Source organism: Haliotis rubra, unplaced genomic scaffold, assembly GCF_003918875.1.
Source record: "Haliotis rubra isolate DU_JTF1 unplaced genomic scaffold, ASM391887v1 Scf47, whole genome shotgun sequence".
Lineage (NCBI taxonomy): Eukaryota > Metazoa > Mollusca > Gastropoda > Lepetellida > Haliotidae > Haliotis > Haliotis rubra.
The window spans coordinates 2,987,373-3,005,593 of record NW_025767157.1 but is presented as its reverse complement, the minus strand read 5'-3'; the positions used below and the strand labels follow the sequence as shown (position 1 = coordinate 3,005,593).

Below are 18,221 nucleotides of genomic sequence, written 5' to 3'. Positions count from 1 at the left end.
TCTTTCAATATTTTGAAGATAACCACGGTGAAGAAAACATAAACGGATTGTCAAATATTTCACCTATTCCACAGTTATTTAAAATTTTCTTAACAAACGTTGTCCATAGTTGTTTTTCAGAGTTGCCAGCGAAATTACTGGTGATAAATCTATAAATAATATTTGTTAGTTTTGGAGTTTCATTATGACTTGCCATTTGGTGCCAGAATAAAATAGCACGTTTGTATATTTTGATATAGAGGGGTTCCCTTCCAAGTTCTCCATAAATCATATCTTTTGGTGTTGAATTTCGAAGACCTGCTGCCAAATTAAGAAATTTTAAAAGGACATTAGTTTAATGTTTTCAAATGCCCAGATTTCAGAACAGTACATTAGGATCGGAGCAATCAAAGTGTCAAATGCCGATATTAAACAGTCTAACGGTAGATCAATTCGCCGTGCTTTTTTTAATAAGAACATAGCTCTTGTTGCATTTTTTGTTAATACTTTAATGGCTTCTACAAATCTCTCATTTCTGTGTAACTTTATTCCAAGGTAGGTATAAGTATCAACAATTTTTATAGTTTGATTGCCGAACGTGAATCTATATGTCAGTGTACTGTTTTTAGCCGGCCCGCTTCCAAAAACTATTAGTTTGGTTTTGGACAAGTTTACTTTTAGTATTCCATAGTGAACAATACACATGAAAACGCGGTAAACGTATTTCATCATTCAACAACTAATGACACAATGAAGAGTGAGGCTGTGAGGTATATTGCTGTTATGATCAATAATCGCGTTTCTGTGTATGTCCGGTTTTATCACTAAGAACCAACGATTGTATGGTTAACTTGAAACAAATTATATACAAAACCTGTTGACAACGGTACAATAATCTGTATCAAAACTTCGTAAGTTGTTATCCATAAAGTTTGTCAATACTGTATATTCCAACTTCTAAAATGCCACAAAAAGATCTTATAAATATCTAGTAAGTGCTCTGCTTGAAATTTTATATTTTATACAAAAATATTTAATGTGTGAACAATTGAGACATTTGGCTCATTATGTCTAGACATATGTACTTATTATTTTTCCATCACAAGGGATAAGCATTTCAATGTTTAAACTGTTAAGGATCATTTTACTTCTGTTAATTTTCATTTAATTATTGGTTTTTTAAAAGAAATAGAATTGTTGCATAAATTTTGACATATGTTTTGTAAGTAGATAAATGTTTTTATAATTGGTAGTTTAGATTATCAACTGAGATTGTTAGTGGCTGTATCTTCAAAGGTGGTTAAAGTACTGTTAAAGTATTGTCCTCCTGAGATGGTACGTAAGTCCCAAAACTTTCAAAGTCAATTTAAACTTACTACTTTTCTAATCGCAGTATATATATCATTTTCATTTATAGCTAGTGTCTAAAATTGCTAATAGCTGAAAGGATGGTGTAAATCCAGCTTTGATTGTATTGTCTTCTGTAATTTGAGCTGTTTTAGAGTTACATACCAGTTATATATATTTATATCTGTGAAATTCTAGTAAGTTTTGCTGTCCTTCGCTTTACCTTATTTAATCTAAATTTATTGCTTGTTTTCAGTCACAATATGGCCCAAATATTGCCGATGTGACTTTAAATCTTAACTCACTCACTATGTACTTAATTGTTCTGTCGTAATGGAATACTATATTATATCAATATATCAAAATCAGTATTTAACATAAAAATGTCATAAAATGTATAAGTTCCTCGGGATGTGCCTAAGAGGTGAGGTGAAATTGGGTTTAACGTCGTGCTTGAGAATATTTCGCTCATATCACGACGTGCATGCGTGTGTATGTGTATGTGCGGCTGCTTGTACTAGCCCAGACTGAAGCTGGTTTTCTAGTGCTAGCCCACTGAGATACCATGCCGCAGTGAAGCATGAATACCCCACTCAGACACATTATACTGACTCCGAGCCGACCAGTCCTTGTTGTACCCATTAATGGCGAGCGCCAGGCAGGGACCAACAAGTATTTTAACGTCTTTTGGTATGACGCGGTCGGAGATCGAACCCGCGACCTTCCGCTCTCCGGGCGGACGCTCTAACCAGTACACCACGGAGGCGGTCGGGTTGTGCCTATCTTCGACTAGACGAATTCAGAGTTTTGTTTGAAATATAAGATTTGTGGTTACTTTTCAAACGTTCATTGGGGAATATTGCTATGTTATATCCTGTGCTTGTTATTATTTAAGTTTAGATATCGAAAATCGGTACTTATAAATCATGGGTCATTGTCGTTAGTCATTCTCTTACTGACTCATCACTGCCTGTTAGCTGACTCATCACTAATGTATTGATGCACACATGACAGTGTTAACTCTTTCAACACAAGTCAGCCAGACGCTTTTAGTGCCAAGACACCCGGTTCCCCGAGACTCTGAGGTAATAGATGAAATCTATGTTTATCAAGGAATATATCATCTTGTAGTGAGTGAGTGAGTTAATATTTAACGTCACATAGCATCTTGTAAAACATCATTGCAACTACATGCCATGCACCATTTGAAAGATTTAATCCTACTGTTGATAAATGTGAAAGGCAAGCTATTTTTATTACACTTGAATGATACAACTACAAGTTTAATTTTAAGGAAAATGCAACCTTACACAAATATATTGTTTAGATAAGCCATTACCTATTTCATTTATATTTTTATTTTAACGTTATTGGAAATAAATTATTATAAAAATATGTTTTACATAATGTGTATGGTCGCCTATTTCCCGCAAAAGACGCCTTCCACTCGGTAACATCTGGAAACTCCGTTTTCGAAGCTCAGTATGAATAACACGCGAGAAGATCGGTTTATTTGATGTTGGATATCGTTCTAAAGCTATAAACATCAATAATGTCACTGTAACCTTGCCAGGAGTATGTCTGCAGTTGTAAGTAGCGATACATTTGGAAAAATAGAAGCGACAACACCCTTTCCACATTCATAAGAAAGAGTCGATTGTACACTTCTGACCATAACCCGAGTATGTGTTTGTTGCAGCAGTATCACAGCTATAGAATGTGGTTTGTAAACAATACAGTCTGGACCAGACAATCCAGTGATTGACACCATGTGATACGATGACAGAGCATGTGTGCATGAATAACTATCAAATAATTATGGCACCAGGTGTTCGCGAAAAGGTCAACTGCCCACCTGAAATAATTCGGGAACGTTTGGTATAAGTCAAAATTGCATCGGGCATCATTTTTGTCACAAAATGGGAAATGTCCTCCACATGTCTACCGTCAAACGTTTTGAAAGCTTAATGGAGCCTTGACTTTTGATTGAACAACTTCTGAGCAAGAGTGGTATACGATGCTCTTTTCTTGGTAAAAAGAGCATGTTCGGTTGTACCTCAAAAGTTGTGAAATGTAAAGACCAAAGACTGGAACTGTTGGAATATTGCTCGACATATATACAAATGTACATGAAAGGAAAATTGACAGTAAAGTTGAACTCATCTCTTTGGTCCCAGCCTTATGGAGTGTTGTTTTTGTCACTCTGAATCTGCATATCTTATGTTAAAACGGAGATGATATTATTTTACTGGAATAATGATAAATATTAAGTCATGCATTCTACTCAAAACAAGTAAAGGGTCATGCGATATCATCATGTAATGTTACTGATGAGGTTGGTTGCATTACATATGAATGAAATTTTACACCCCGTGTATGGTACGTCATTGAAAAACATTGCAGAACCTGGATAAAGGCTGCAGATAACTGTGGTGCTAATAGTCATCATGTGGTAGGGTGTTAAAAAATGAACAAATTGAAACATCGAGTGCTTCACAAAAACGCCACCACTGTGCATGTTGAAGATGATGTTTCATCATGAACAGCATTTGCACGTGATGTTCGTGGAATTAGTGCTGTGCATGCTTATTTTCCCTATAAAACTTGCAATTGTCACATTGCTATTGTCACTTGAAATTCAACAATGGCAAGACGTCAACTCAGCAAGACAGACAGAAGAAGAGCTCTTGCCTGGCTTCAAGATGGTGAAACTCAACGCAGTGTGGCTCGGAGACTAAATGTGAGTCAGAGTGTCATTGGAAGGTTTTGGCAACGGTTTCGTGTGACTGGAACGCTGAATAATCGACCACGTTCTGGCAGGTCTCCATCAACAACTCCTAGAGAAGACCGATACCTGACAAATATGGCCGTCCGACAACGCAGAGTAACTGCCAGACAACTCCGTGACCAACTGAGAGCTGCCACAGGTACCCTGGTATCTGATGAGACCGTCAGGAACCGACTGAGGAGGAACAATCTTCGGGCACGGCGACCAGCAGTACGACCATCACTCCATCAGCGACACAGGGCGGCATGACGTGACTGGTGTAGACGCCATGTCCGTTGGCAACGTGCTCAGTGGGCGTCAGTTCTTCTCTCCGACGAGTCTAGGTATACTCTACAGTTCAATATGATGGTAGAACTTGTGTGTATCGGCGTCCAGGAGAGACGTTTGCTGACGTCATCGTCAACCAACGTTTGCCATTTGGAGGCGGGGGTATCATGGTTTGGGGTGCATTTTCCTTTCATCAAAGGACACCTCTATGTCATTAATGGTAACCTGACAGGAAATCGCTATTTACGGGAGATTATCAGGCCTCTTGTTTTGCCATGTTTACAACGTATCGGTGTTGGATCCATATTCCAAGATGGCAATGCCCGACCACACCGTGGCCGTGTCGTGACGGACTTACTAAGACAGAACAATGTTCAGCACATGGAATGACCGGCATATTCAGAGGGTTTAGCCCCTATTGAACATGCTTGGCACGAGTTAGGACGTCGCCGTCGTAGCAACCACGCCCCTTCAAACAACTGTGCAGAACTGGCCCAGTATCTCATTCCAGAATGGCAGGCAATACCCCAAGCCTTCTTGCAACGTCTGGTGAACAGTATGAGACAGAGGTGTACTGCTTGTCTTACTGCTCGAGGTGGTTACATCCGTCATTAGTCCAATGTTGGCGTTTGAATTTTCACTTCTGACAGTAGGTCACTTTGACCTTATTGATCAGCAATCACTGACATTCCTGCTGTTTTTGTCTCCCGTTATTGTTATCATGAAATGTTGGCTCGAGTTGTTATATGATCGCTACATTTCACTGTTATTTATATTTGTAGTTATGGCCATAAAAGTTTTGACCCTTAACTTGTTTTGAGTAGTATATTTTGAACTCTCAGTTAGTTTACAAAAAACGATACACTCCAAACTCAGCAGTGCATGTAGTGGACGATAATTTAAAATCATTATGCAAGAATACACCAGCATATCAATCATTTGTGTGCCATAGTCAGCAGGACTGAATTCAGCCGCATAAATCTTTTTGAATAGGATCTTAGCTAAGTTGACGGTGTATGGGGGACAACTGCATTCCACTAATTGTGATCTTGCTACAGGAATAGATTAGAACATTACATATCATATTCTTATGGTGAGGCATACAAATTCACCTATAAGGAAATAACCATTCTTATGAATACATTCTGTTCCCCCAACTATCACCATATATGTGCGGATTTCAAGTTTCTCAGAAAGCTGTTCTGTACAAATTCGAGAAAAATCATACACTGAAAAATGACGAATGACGTTTACATACGTATGAAATTGTGTTATGACATCACCCAACCTTTACAGAGGCTTGCATCGTATTGTATTCTGCATGGCAATTTATTCAGTTTAAGTAGATTGTGAATTACGATGAAATTCTAATGCAAACGCAAAGTAGGACTAAATGGTCCATTTGTCCTCCTCAAGTTCATATCAAAACCCTGCGTTACAAATTACCTCCTTACGTAACTGACGTGGATGCTGTATGCTTACGAGTCATTGCTGTTGATACAGTGCAATTACATTACCGACCCTTTACAATAATGTAACAGTTTTGTCAATATGGTAATAATTCATATTCGTTTCAAGCAAAATATGTAAATTGGCGGCCCAAAATTACACTTTCATTTCAAACGTTAGTCATATGGGTCTCCGATTATACGTGTATTTCTTCACATGGTAAAATTTGAGAAATACTGTGGTACTAATAGAAACGTGTCCGCTTGCATCACAATGCTCAATGGCGTCACATGAGGTTGATGTTAAAGGCTTCAGCATTTGTGAAAATAAATCAATACCTCGAACTACCTGCTTATTATTCGAGAAAGAACGCCATCATCATCATAAAAACAGAGACGACAACTGCTTAAGATGGGCGTAAAGATCTGCCCTAAACCCAGTATCATTAAAATTGCTGCCAGACCTTCCTCTTATAATAAAGATGATGGTTTAAAATTCACCAGCACCGCTTTCACAAATCACCAAAGTAGAAGAGCAAATCAATTTGGCTATCACTATCTTCGGAGACGATAACGGCATCGTTCTATATGGAGTTAGCTCCGCACCCACAACTATTCCACGCATTCATTTATTCCTAGTCGAGAAGGGCGGTAAATTTCATAACACATGGATTAAAAACTTAAACCGTTTCCTATTCGATCCAAGAATTCACCCTGACAAGAAGTACTTTTGCAATTTCTGTCTGCAAGGCGCCTCGTCAAATGAGCATGTTTGTTCAGGGGTTGACAAATTACTAGCCGACAGACAATTAATGGAAAAGATGTTGAAAGAAGACTGTTACAAATAAGGCATTATAGACGGACTTCACCACTCTTTTCTTTATTAAATGTTAATCTTCCTGAGTGTCCTAAAATCACTAATAAAATCTGCATGCTTTTTATTCATAGGTTTCATTCTTACTTTGTCAGACCCATGTGCTCTGCACAAAGAATACTGACATTTGACCCCTATTCCACATATTTTTCATACATAATTGACATGACCCCTTCTCGTAGATTCGGCATGTTTGTGACAATATTAGTTATACAGCGTTTGGCACTTACCATTGTAAGTGGGTATCGCTGGGCAAACCCACGACATGTGGAAAACGCTGTATAACTGAATACTAGTACTTGTATGCACATAAGGTACACAAATTTCTAAATGGGTGTTTAAACGCCCACGCACATTCCATTCTCAGCCACAGCACTGTATACAGGAATGTTTAACCACTGAGCTGACTCGAGTCCACACACACACACACACACACACACAGAGAGAGAGAGTATTGTACAGAAAGTAGGTCAGAGATATCGAGCCAGGCTATCGCTTCGCTTGGCGTTTGCTTGGAGTTTGCTTGGCGTTGATTGGAGTTTGTTTGTATTTGCTTGGAGTTTGACTAGTTTGCACCTAGTTTTTTACCTAGCTTGCCTAGTTTCTACCAAGCTTGCACCTAGTTTGTACCTAGTTTGAGTTTGCCAAGGTTCTGCCTAGTTTTCCATATAGACAATGGTGCGAATGCAGACATATAGTACAAACAAAATGCCTCCGAAAAGACAACTATCGCAAGACCAAGTGGAAGAGATTCTCAAGATGCTTGGAAATATCTCTGCACAAGAAACGAAACAACGATTTGGAATCGGTTCCAATCGACTGAATATGGAATACAGAAGAAGTAGAAAAGATATGCAAACAGCTACAAATCCGAACTCCGAACTACCAACAGCAGAACCGTCGACCCTCTTGCCAGCCCACAAGACAGCACTGACGTCGACATCCAGCACAACCTTATTGCCTGCTGCAGAACCATCGACGTTGCCCACCGTCCAGAACTTCTACGACCGCTTTGGGAGGCTCGAGGCTCGTGTGGAGCAAAACACGACAATGTTGTTGACTCGTGTGGAGCAAACTGTGACGATGTTGTCAGCTCGTGTAGAGCAAACCACAACTATGTTGGTCGACATCTTGTCTAGGCTGGACGATGACGATGACAAAGAACTCCGGGAGGAAATAGAAAGCATCGAGGAGGAACAAGAAAAGACCCGTCTGGATATCCAGATGCTAGAATCGGCCCAAAAGTGGACCTACCTTCCATGTTTCTCTGGAAGGTCGTCCACAAGACCTGGAAGCACAGCACACCGACCGACAAACCAGTCGACAGACAGGCCGACGAGAAGACAGAAACGCCCAAACCAGTTTCCACGGTCCACTTCGGACACCCCTTCCACATGGACTAGAAAAAAAAATAATTCGTGTGTGCTTTCGTATGTATGTTTGCATGGTAGATTTAGCCATTGTTTTTTTGCATTTGTCTCTATTTTTGGTTACCGAAACTCACCGGTGAAAATGAGATTCTCATACATGTTTGTTTGGCTTAGCCATTAAATTCCTGTCTGCAGTTTTTACACGTACAAAAAATAGTAACGGCTCGTCTAAAGCCCGCGTTTGAATTTCGCAATACACGCATTCTCGAGCATGACAATTGGGACTGTGATACATATTATACGTTTTTCAGACAATTTTTTGTTGATTCCGCAAAATAATTTCTTGTCATTCTTCGTAACTCACTAGTTGAATTAACTGAATCACGGGAAGAAATCCTATTTTTTGCGGTGATAATTTAATTTCAAGTAATTGATCGATTAAATATGTACCCCATAACTGACACGTTTTGGACAGGGATCGAGATTAGCATTAACCTCACTGCATTTAGATGAATACCCCCGTACAAAATCAATAGCATCCCAATTCCGAATGATCATCATATTACTTTTTTACAGTGATCAATCATTGCCGAATAACACAATGTTTCTATTTTGCACACCAGCACGAAAGCCTTAGCTCATTGATGATGAAATCGCTGTGTCGTAAAATAATCGACGTATAAAATCGCGCTGATGTGTAATTTCAACCAACCCTTTTTTTAAGTTTGATTATGATATCGGGGGTGATATCATATGCGTCACTAAATAGCGGCAAATAAGCACATGACCATTATTTAAAAGCGGTTTGCATATCAACGTGATGAGCCATTGTAAATCATCCTCGGTAGACAATACATTATCTAAAATAGACTGCATTTTGGTTGGGTCAAACCATTCGTAGAATATACTTTTAGCGGGAATCGATGGAATATTCAACATTATGATATTCCTATATCATCACTAATATTTAATTAGCGAAAGCGAAGAGAAATTTGTATTATAAGAATAAAGAACAGTCAACAAAATGGGCGATGAAAGTTCTATTAGAGATAAAAATTACTTAAGGTATACAACATGAGTAATGTACGAGAACTGAAAGCTCTCGCGAAAAGTTGTGGACTGACTGGTTATTCTCTCATGAGGAAAGCCGAATTGCTGACATTGCTGGACATTACATATGTTAAAGACCCCACCGTAAAAGAGCTCAAAGCTCTCGCAAAAAGTCGCGGACTGAAACATTATTCCCGTATGGGAAAAGCCCAACTGTTAACATTGCTGGAGTATCTGAGAGGCTGGCGGATGACCGTCGACAAAAACATGGAAGTCGACGATGTTAAAGCCCTGATTGCTAGCAAGATCGACGAGGAGTTGGACGATTTCTAAAGTATCAAATATCAGCTCACCATCAAAATGTCGCTCAACAAACAGCAGACGGATGATAGTAACGAGTATGTCGAGCCATATTTCAGAGGCAAAGAGTAGGTCATCACCCAATCCGACTCTAATCCTTCGACCATCGATACATCGTTACAATAAAAACAAGAATCATTAGAAAAATATACGCACATGGGTTCTGGATGGGTCGTGGACAGGATCGACACCATCTATGTGGATATAGCCAAGTACGAACCATTCAAAGGTGGATCGTACCTCCCGGTGCCGAAGCATTTCAGAGATAAATGCGCCATCCTCAACCCAGAAACTAAAGGGGGTGATGTTAATAATTATTGCGCAGTGGTGGTGGTCATAGATGCCTCGCACGAGGTGAAAGGTAATCCGTTCAGGCGTTCCAGCTACCCAACGAAAGAGGCATCTGGGTTCGACTTCACGGATGTAGAATGCCTCACACCCATCTCCTACTGGACGAGATTCAAAAGCAAAACAATTTAGCCATCAACGTGTTCGATCACGAAGGCAATAAAACCATCGTGCACCGAATCAGCTCCATGTCCGATGATGTGCGCAGAATCAATTTATTCCTCATCGAAAAAGGCAACAAGTATCACTACGCAGCAATTAAAAGTTTGTGCAGGTTGTTGCATGACCAATCAAAACACAATGGAAAAAACACTTTTGCGAATGGTGTCTGCACGGCTTCACGCAAGCTGACCAGCTGGAATCTCACCGCAAGGATTGCCCAGGCGTGGGACAGACGGCCGTTCGATTTGACATGCCCAACGAAAATGACCCGTCTTCGCAGTGGCTCGCTTCTTGTCGTGTGTGCACGGAGACAGCAATCTCTAAATCTGTTGTCGATCAAGACATTTGCAAACATAGAGGTTGCTGACTGACTGACTGAGTTTGGTTTTACGCCGCTTTTAGCAATATTCCAGCAACATCGCGGCGGGGGACACCAGAAATAGGCTAGAGGTTGCTGTATCTGTGCACAGGACGCTAAACTCTTGTCGTGGCGTCATCCGAGACAGAGCACGTTGTCTCGCTGATATGTCAGAGGAGGACATTGCTTCAGAGTTGGCAGATCAAGGTGTATCTGCAGTGAAACCTTTCACGATTAAGAAAGAGCGAATTATCGTGAAAACCAACACGTATCTACTGACTTTTGACCGTTCATCTCTTCCAAAGTCTGTCAAAGCTGGTTATTTCAACATCGGAGTGGATGTGTATGTCCCCAGTCCACTCCGTAATGGTCCCCATTCTGCTTCATCAAGATCCTGTCCCGTGTATCAACGGGAATCACAGATATTGAAAATGAAATGCCAAAACAATATTTCATACCTTGAGGCAAAAAAATCTGTTGACTCCATAACTCAGACTCCATCAAACCTGACCTACTCTGCTGCAGTCATTCGCTCTGTAGCAACGTCCTCGGTTTCATGTCAGACCGACTTGACATGGGTAACATCAACTAAACCTATTCCTTCAGCTTCAGCGCTAATAGAGACAAACAGCCTACTGTCTCTTCATCTCCTGAGGTTTTAACACAGAATACATTTGCACCTCTAGATATGGAGGTTACTCTGTCCTCACAGGACAGACGGAGGAATAGTTCCTCCGCACATTCACGTGGTCTCACTCCTATTAAACCACCATTAATCACTTGGCCAATTTAATTCAGTGGAATTGCAGAGAACTGAAGAATAAATTCAATGGAATACAATTACTCGTACAAGACCTTCAACCGTCAGCATGGTGTCTCCAAGAGACATATCTTAAAAATACTGATAAATTTAACTTAAGACGGTATAGTGGTTATCATTCATTTTCCCCTCCAGGCGATAAAGCTTCTATTTTGGTACATCACAGAGTCACTCATAGCCCTGTCACTCAAAATACGGATCTTCAAACTGTTGCATCTGACTCTACACATTGCGCTGACATCGTGCAGCTTGTATATACCTCCCTCTTAAAATATTCAACAATCAGATCTTCAAAATCTGTATGATCAACTTCCGAAGCCATGTCTCAGCATGGGCGATTCTAACGGACAAAACCCGATTTGGGGAAGTGCCCATACTAATAACAAAGGTAAAATCCTTCAGGAATTCATTTCTGATAATAATTTATGTATTTTAAATGACGATTCAGCCACTTATTTACACCCAGCTACGGGAACATACTCTTCCCTGGATCTGTCACTTGTCGATTCAAACTTACATAATGAATTTGAATGGATGGTTCATGATGACCTATGTGGGCATGATCACTTCCCCACCATTCTCAAAACAATTAAGCCTGGTGATGATCCACCTTCATCAAGAAGGAACTTCGCCGGGGCTGATTGGTCAGTATATGAGGCTTTGTGTGTTGAACACTTAAAACATGAAGTATTTGCGAACAGCGAAGATCCTATACAATTGATTTCTTATATCCTCAATGACATTGCTGATCAAATTATACCCAAATCCTCTGCAATTCCACATATTCGTAAACCATGGTTTACTAATGACTGTAAACAGGCCAGATAACAACTCTATTTTCACAGCAGAAGCTAACAGCCTTAAAATATATTAATAAACAATATATAATCTTCTCAGACTCTCTTTATTGCCTTCAGGCTATCAAAAAGCTTTATTGCAAACATCCACTTTTAATAGAAATTATTGAATTATACAATGATCTTGCTACTGGCCAGTACGACATCGTCCTCTGTTGGTCACCCAGCCACGTTGGCATTTGTGGTAACATAATCAGGCCCTCCTATCTATTTGACTAAAAAGAAGCATTATTGGATGTAAAGTAAACTATATAATGTGTGTTTAGCTACCACATGCGAAGGAATAGCATTAAATGTGTTGTGAATGCAGCAACTATCGCTGTAAAAGCGGTTGGCATCGGAAGCACTATACAGCCGCTATTGGAACCTAAAGCATCGGCAGCCGAAAACTTTCGGTCATCTCCGATAATTTCCGCGTTTCGCCGAACAACGCCAACACTTCCTGTCGTCACAGCGAGCGAAAAATGGCTGCCGACAGAGGAGAAGACTGACTGACTGACTGAGTTTAGTTTTACGCCGCTTTTAGCAATATTCCAGCAATATCACGGCGGGGAACACCAGAAATGGGCTTAACACATTGTGCCCATGTGGGGAATCGAACCCGGGCCTTCGGCGTGACGAGCCAACGCTTTAACCACTAGGCTACCCCACCGCCCCGACAGAGGAGAAGAGAAAAGGGTAAGTGTTTCAATCAACGCTTAGCTCCACATACTGTAATTCTGATTTAGAAGGTAGTGTGCATTGAACGCATGTTATCATCCCCCTTTGATAGCAATACTTCATCTTCGTAAAAAATGTATTTTGTGTCCATTATCTGCGTTTTTGTATGGAAGTCGAACGGATTTCAAGCTGAGGTCGGCGGAATGAGGCTACCAACCTCCTTCGCTTTGAGTGAATTCTTACATGGCTTTAGAAAATTTATCGTGAGGGGATTCAGTGAGGAGCAAAGTGAGACTCAGTGTGAATATGGTATTCGGGGTTATTACGGACGATGACGACTTGAGCAATATTTTCATTGACCGGCTACGTCGGAGAGACCGCAGTTGTATTTTGCCCCATATTTGTAACGTAAATTCATTTTAAAACTGGAAGTGAGTGCAAACAGTATGCATTTTATTCGTGTCTAGTTGTGATTGAACCTATATTACTTTGTGTAACAGATACACTTACCAGACCATCATGTTTGTTTTGGGAAATATACAGTCGCCGAGTGTGCTGGGATCTGGTGGACGGATGGGCGAGATGTCTGGCAGTTGTGACCTCCCTACTGTTCCCGAAACTCCGTCGACAGAGATTATACATGGAGTCTGACCAATACCAAAGTCTTCCAATGTGCCAGAGTCACCAGCTGTGATTCTCACACAAAGAGGTTGATTATTGCCCTTCAGTTTCAGTTCTCTTTGTTTTTTTCGGTTAAATTCGATTGTAAAGATATGTGACAAACATGACACACACACCCCTTTTCATTCCATGTTTAAAATATAACGCATAATAATTAGTTTTGAATAATATTTTCTGAATTTATTTCATAATGTTATTCTCTTGGTTTGACCCTTACAGGTCACAGTCTGCAGAGGTGTTCAAGACTTGAGCAGCAAGATGACACAAGTTTCCTGGATCAAGCTTCCAGGATAGATGAGACATTGTTTGTTGCAGCAGAGACTGAGCACAAACCATCGTTACAGTGTGGGACCTGAGGGAAGATTGTCAAGACCTAAGGCTCCTTGAACCTGCAAGTGAGGCGCCACACTAAAGATGTCAAATTCTCATGTGAATTGTGTGGGACGTTTTTCCTTATCAACCAAACGCTGAAGGAACATGTTGCTAAAGTACACAAACAGACTGGTGTTGTCAAGTGCAAGGTTTGCAGTATAGTTTCAACATTTCGGGGTATGGAGGAATACAAGTCTGCTCCATGATGAGCATGCACCCAAATACAGGTTGTGGTAAACTCATAACATAATATGTCATGACATTTTTTCATTGGTAGAATGAATGACCATGGCCAGTTGTCAGATCCCAAATACGAAATTTGGAAACCCGACTTATAATTGCCACGATAACCATACCACCTTTGCTTATTTGAAGTTCATTTGTTTAGATTTAGTAATAGAATTTCCTCAAATCTCTTTTTCTGGTGTTAGAGATTGTAAATTCTTGTTGATGTTGGAAAATACTTGTGCATGCTTGTAATGTTTGTTCATGTGACTTTGTGTTTTGAAAGTAGTTGGAAGGATGCTTGGCTAACCAGGTTAGCTATGTGATAATGGCAAAGATAACTAACAAATAACTGCAATGATATGTTTAATGTTGTTTTTATCAACCATGTTAACTTGTAATAAAGATATATTTACAGCCATATATGAAGTTCAAGTGTTTTATTCATTGACAAATCTGAATATGACTTTCTTGTCCAATGATAATCAATAGATAAAAATGTCTTATTTTCTGTTTACGTAAGACACATCACATCATGTCCAACTTTACAATTCCCATATTTACACATTATGAAAGTGCATATGTAAAAACATAACAGATTCAACACTTTGACATCTGTTCATCACAGTGGGCAACAGACTTATTAGTCGCTTCATCTTGCTTTCCTTGACTTTGTGGTAGCTCCAAGACCAGGTTCATGCACACTTGACGTAACCTTCACCGGCTTCCTCGCACGATGAGCCTACTGGGGGCATCAAACAAGTGGTCCTGTAATAGGATTGAAGAACACTTTTAGTGGAATGCAATGTGTGTGTGTGTGTGTGTGTGTGTGTGTGTGTGTGTGTGTGTGTGTGTGTGTGAGGGGCTTAACTTTGACGGAAGAGGACCAACATTATTATACTTGAAAATATCACACCAAGACCTCTGCAAGATAGAAATCAGTTGAAAATTCAGATGATCAAATAGTTAAACCTGTGGAATCACACTGTAAACCATGGCACACTGATCAGTTAGTCATCTAAACAATAAGCTACCACACTGCTAGATTCTACATATTTAATAATGCTATTAATAGTAAAAAGTAATGGTAAACAAAACTGTCAGCCAGTGTTTGTTAGAAAACGCCATTAGTTAAACATATATAACTTTTAAATGTCAAACAACACCAGCCTTCCTAGTACGGTGTGGGACTTACCTGGTTGGATCTTGTCTTACAATGCTCTCCCCACAAAGTTTGGACGTGTTGACATGTAAACCCACTGGAGGGAAGTGGACAAATCAGCCAGTGGCAGAAGGAATTTCTTGAACCTGTAACAATAAGAAATATAGCAATTTCATTAAGTTAAGAGAGTGAACGTTTAATCAGCCGTAGCTTTCATTATGGATGTTGGTCATATTGCAATGATCTGTAGTCCACAGAGGAAATTCTAAATCAACTCACCTATATACCCATATGTATCTCCTGCATCTGTCAATAGCTGATATCCCTGGGTCATCACACGCCTGGAACCACTCACGAACCTGAAATGTGTTTAATATCTGTATACCAAGAGTCCAATGACAACCAATTAACATGTTAATCAACATTGAGATACCAAATGCATGATCATCATATATTCTAATGCAAGTTACACCTGACTACCTATGAAATAAGTTACATATTTGCGCAATTGATCATGCACACCTCTTAAGTAATTCAGAATTAAAATCAACAACATATCCTTTTATCAAGTTGTCAGCTGAAAACAGCCATTAACCAACATTCCCGATATTCACCGTAATTTCACTTGGCACAACTGTACTCGAGATCTGAACAAGAACACATTCACTACTACATATCTTAGACACAACATGCTAACACTAGAAAAATAAACTGGTACCAATGTGCGATTTGGAGAAATCATACCCGCCTCGATTAACTTTCAGCCTGCAACACTTCTTTCAGACACAACTGTGTACCTAACTTGAGGCTGAACAGTGAACACGCTGACGAGGCCGAACCCTACCCATTTATTTACGGTAACTGATTAAACAAAACACGTATTCCACATCAAATGACAAATCCAGCTGCATATACATGATGGTTGATTAATGATGTGGGTGTTATGCATAAAAGTCAAAACTTCAACCCGGAATATACAAAAGAAACTACTCACCTTGTCACTTGTTTGGTTTCGTCCGCCATTTTGTCGTACAATGTTTTTCCGGAAATGGTGTTGTCATTCAACTACGATCGGTTTTTCACGGATACAGTCGAAGTTATTCCGCTGCATTTTACCGAGTTTCGCATAGCGGCTGTACGCGTATTCCGCTAACAGCCGCTGTCAAATCCGATAGTACCTCTTTTTGTTCGTATATGAACTGCATTAGATAGCAATACAGAGGCTATGCTACCAATACGCCATCATTATGATCTCATTTAACGCTTTTTCGTCACATAGATAGGAGGGCCTGATAATGGTTGATCTTGCAGTCAAGGCAGCACTCAACAAATCTGTGACACCACTTCTGATCCCATACTCTGATTACAAAGCTGCTATTAGATCTTATATCCGTGATCTGATGCAAAAGAAGTGGGACACCCAAGTTGGTATCAATAAATTACATGACATAAAACCCTATATTGGTTATACCTACTTGGGTTGTCAGTCCAGATTTGAAGTGATCATCATGCGACGATGTCGTATTGGCCACACCAGATATATTCATGAATATCTATTGAAAGGTGAGGATCCTCCGTTCTGTATCCCTTGTGATGAGAGAATCACAGTCAGACATGTCTTGCTTGACCGTGTTGAATACTCCATCACAAGGGATAACTATTTTAAATCACGAACTATGAAGGATCTTTTTAATAATATCAGTTCTCATTTAATTATTGCATTTTTAAAAGAATTATTCTTTTTAACTGATTTGTAAATAGATAAATATTTTATTATTGGTAGTTTAGATTAGTAACTGAGATTGTTAGTGGCTGTACCCTTAAAGGGGGTTGAAGTAGCCTAAAATTATTGTCCTCCTGAGAGGGTACGTAAGTCCCGAAACATTCAAAGGAAATTTAAATTTACCAGCTGTTTTAAATGTAGTATTTTTGTCATTTTAATTTTGGCTAAATTTGACTTCAATCGCCAGCGGCTGAAGGGATGATATAAATCCAACTAGGGTCCAAGCAGGTAGCAAAAGTACTGTAAGTCCCCATGGTCCCTAGTTTGGTGATCTACCTTCAGTTGTTGGCGATTTATAGCAAGTTTTTATATTGTATTGTCCCAATAGTGCTATTAGTTTTAATTTTCCACAGTAGTTTTAGTTGTAATTGTGATATTCTAGTTGTTTTACGGTCCTTCGTCGACAGGTTTTTATAATATACATCTATTCTATTTCAATGTCACATATGTTCTTGTCACGATATGGCTGAAATATTGCCGATGTGACGTTAAATAATATATTGAGGATGAATACCACTTTCTCCTCGTATGTTCCAAATTCAAACAGCTCCGCTTGACTGACTGAGTTTGTTTTTACGCCGCTTTTAGCAATATTCCAGCAACATCACGGCGGGGGACACCAGAAATGGGCTTCACACATTGTGCCCCAGCTCCGCTTGAACCATTTACATAAGACCTATCGTACCAATCCAGGAAAAGCTAAATTCCAACTCTGGACAGAAGGTCCGAACAAACTCAAACCTTCGCACGAACACGCCACTAGAAAAAAGGTGGATAGCCGTGCGTGAAACACGTCGAGAATTGTGCAATAGCTTGCGACAGTGTACATTGTCACTGAACAAGGCAGAATTAGTTGGGTATTTTTGATAGAGCAGCCACGCTGTCGGTGACTGTCGCTTATAGTGCCAAATCAGGGCATAATTGTAATAAGTCAAATAAGGACTTCAATTGGACCATATGGTGGTTTCGGTGGTCACATAAGTACCGTGCCGTGTTATGTCAAATTAGGACATATTGCTGTATATAGTGTCGTTGAAATATTTCGTTGGTTCATGTTTCTGTAAGTAAAACTATAATGAACTTTGAAAATTGTTGAGTTATTTGTAAGTCTTCCACTGCTGCTTAACAAACTCCTCATGTCATCATCAGATTGTAAACTTTAATAATTTAGCTAGTTTTATCTACCATGCAATGCATCTAAGATGTTAAGATCATTAATTTGTACTGTACACACCATGTTTTGTCATGCACATTGTAACCTATGTAGTTATGGGCCGATGGCCTACATTGCTGTAATAAAAGAATTGAAC

At 39.7% G+C, this 18,221-nt stretch overlaps 1 long non-coding RNA gene across 1 annotated transcript; it reads right to left on the bottom strand.

Moving 5' to 3' along the window:
- Positions 1-14,684: 14,684 nt before the first annotated feature.
- LOC124290659 lies at positions 14,685-16,424 on the bottom strand. Its single transcript, XR_006901995.1, has 3 exons — positions 16,123-16,424; positions 15,162-15,274; positions 14,685-14,734 (listed from the first exon to the last, which is right to left on the bottom strand). It is a non-coding gene; the product is annotated as an uncharacterized LOC124290659 (long non-coding RNA).
- Between the last annotated feature and the right edge of the window lie 1,797 nt (positions 16,425-18,221).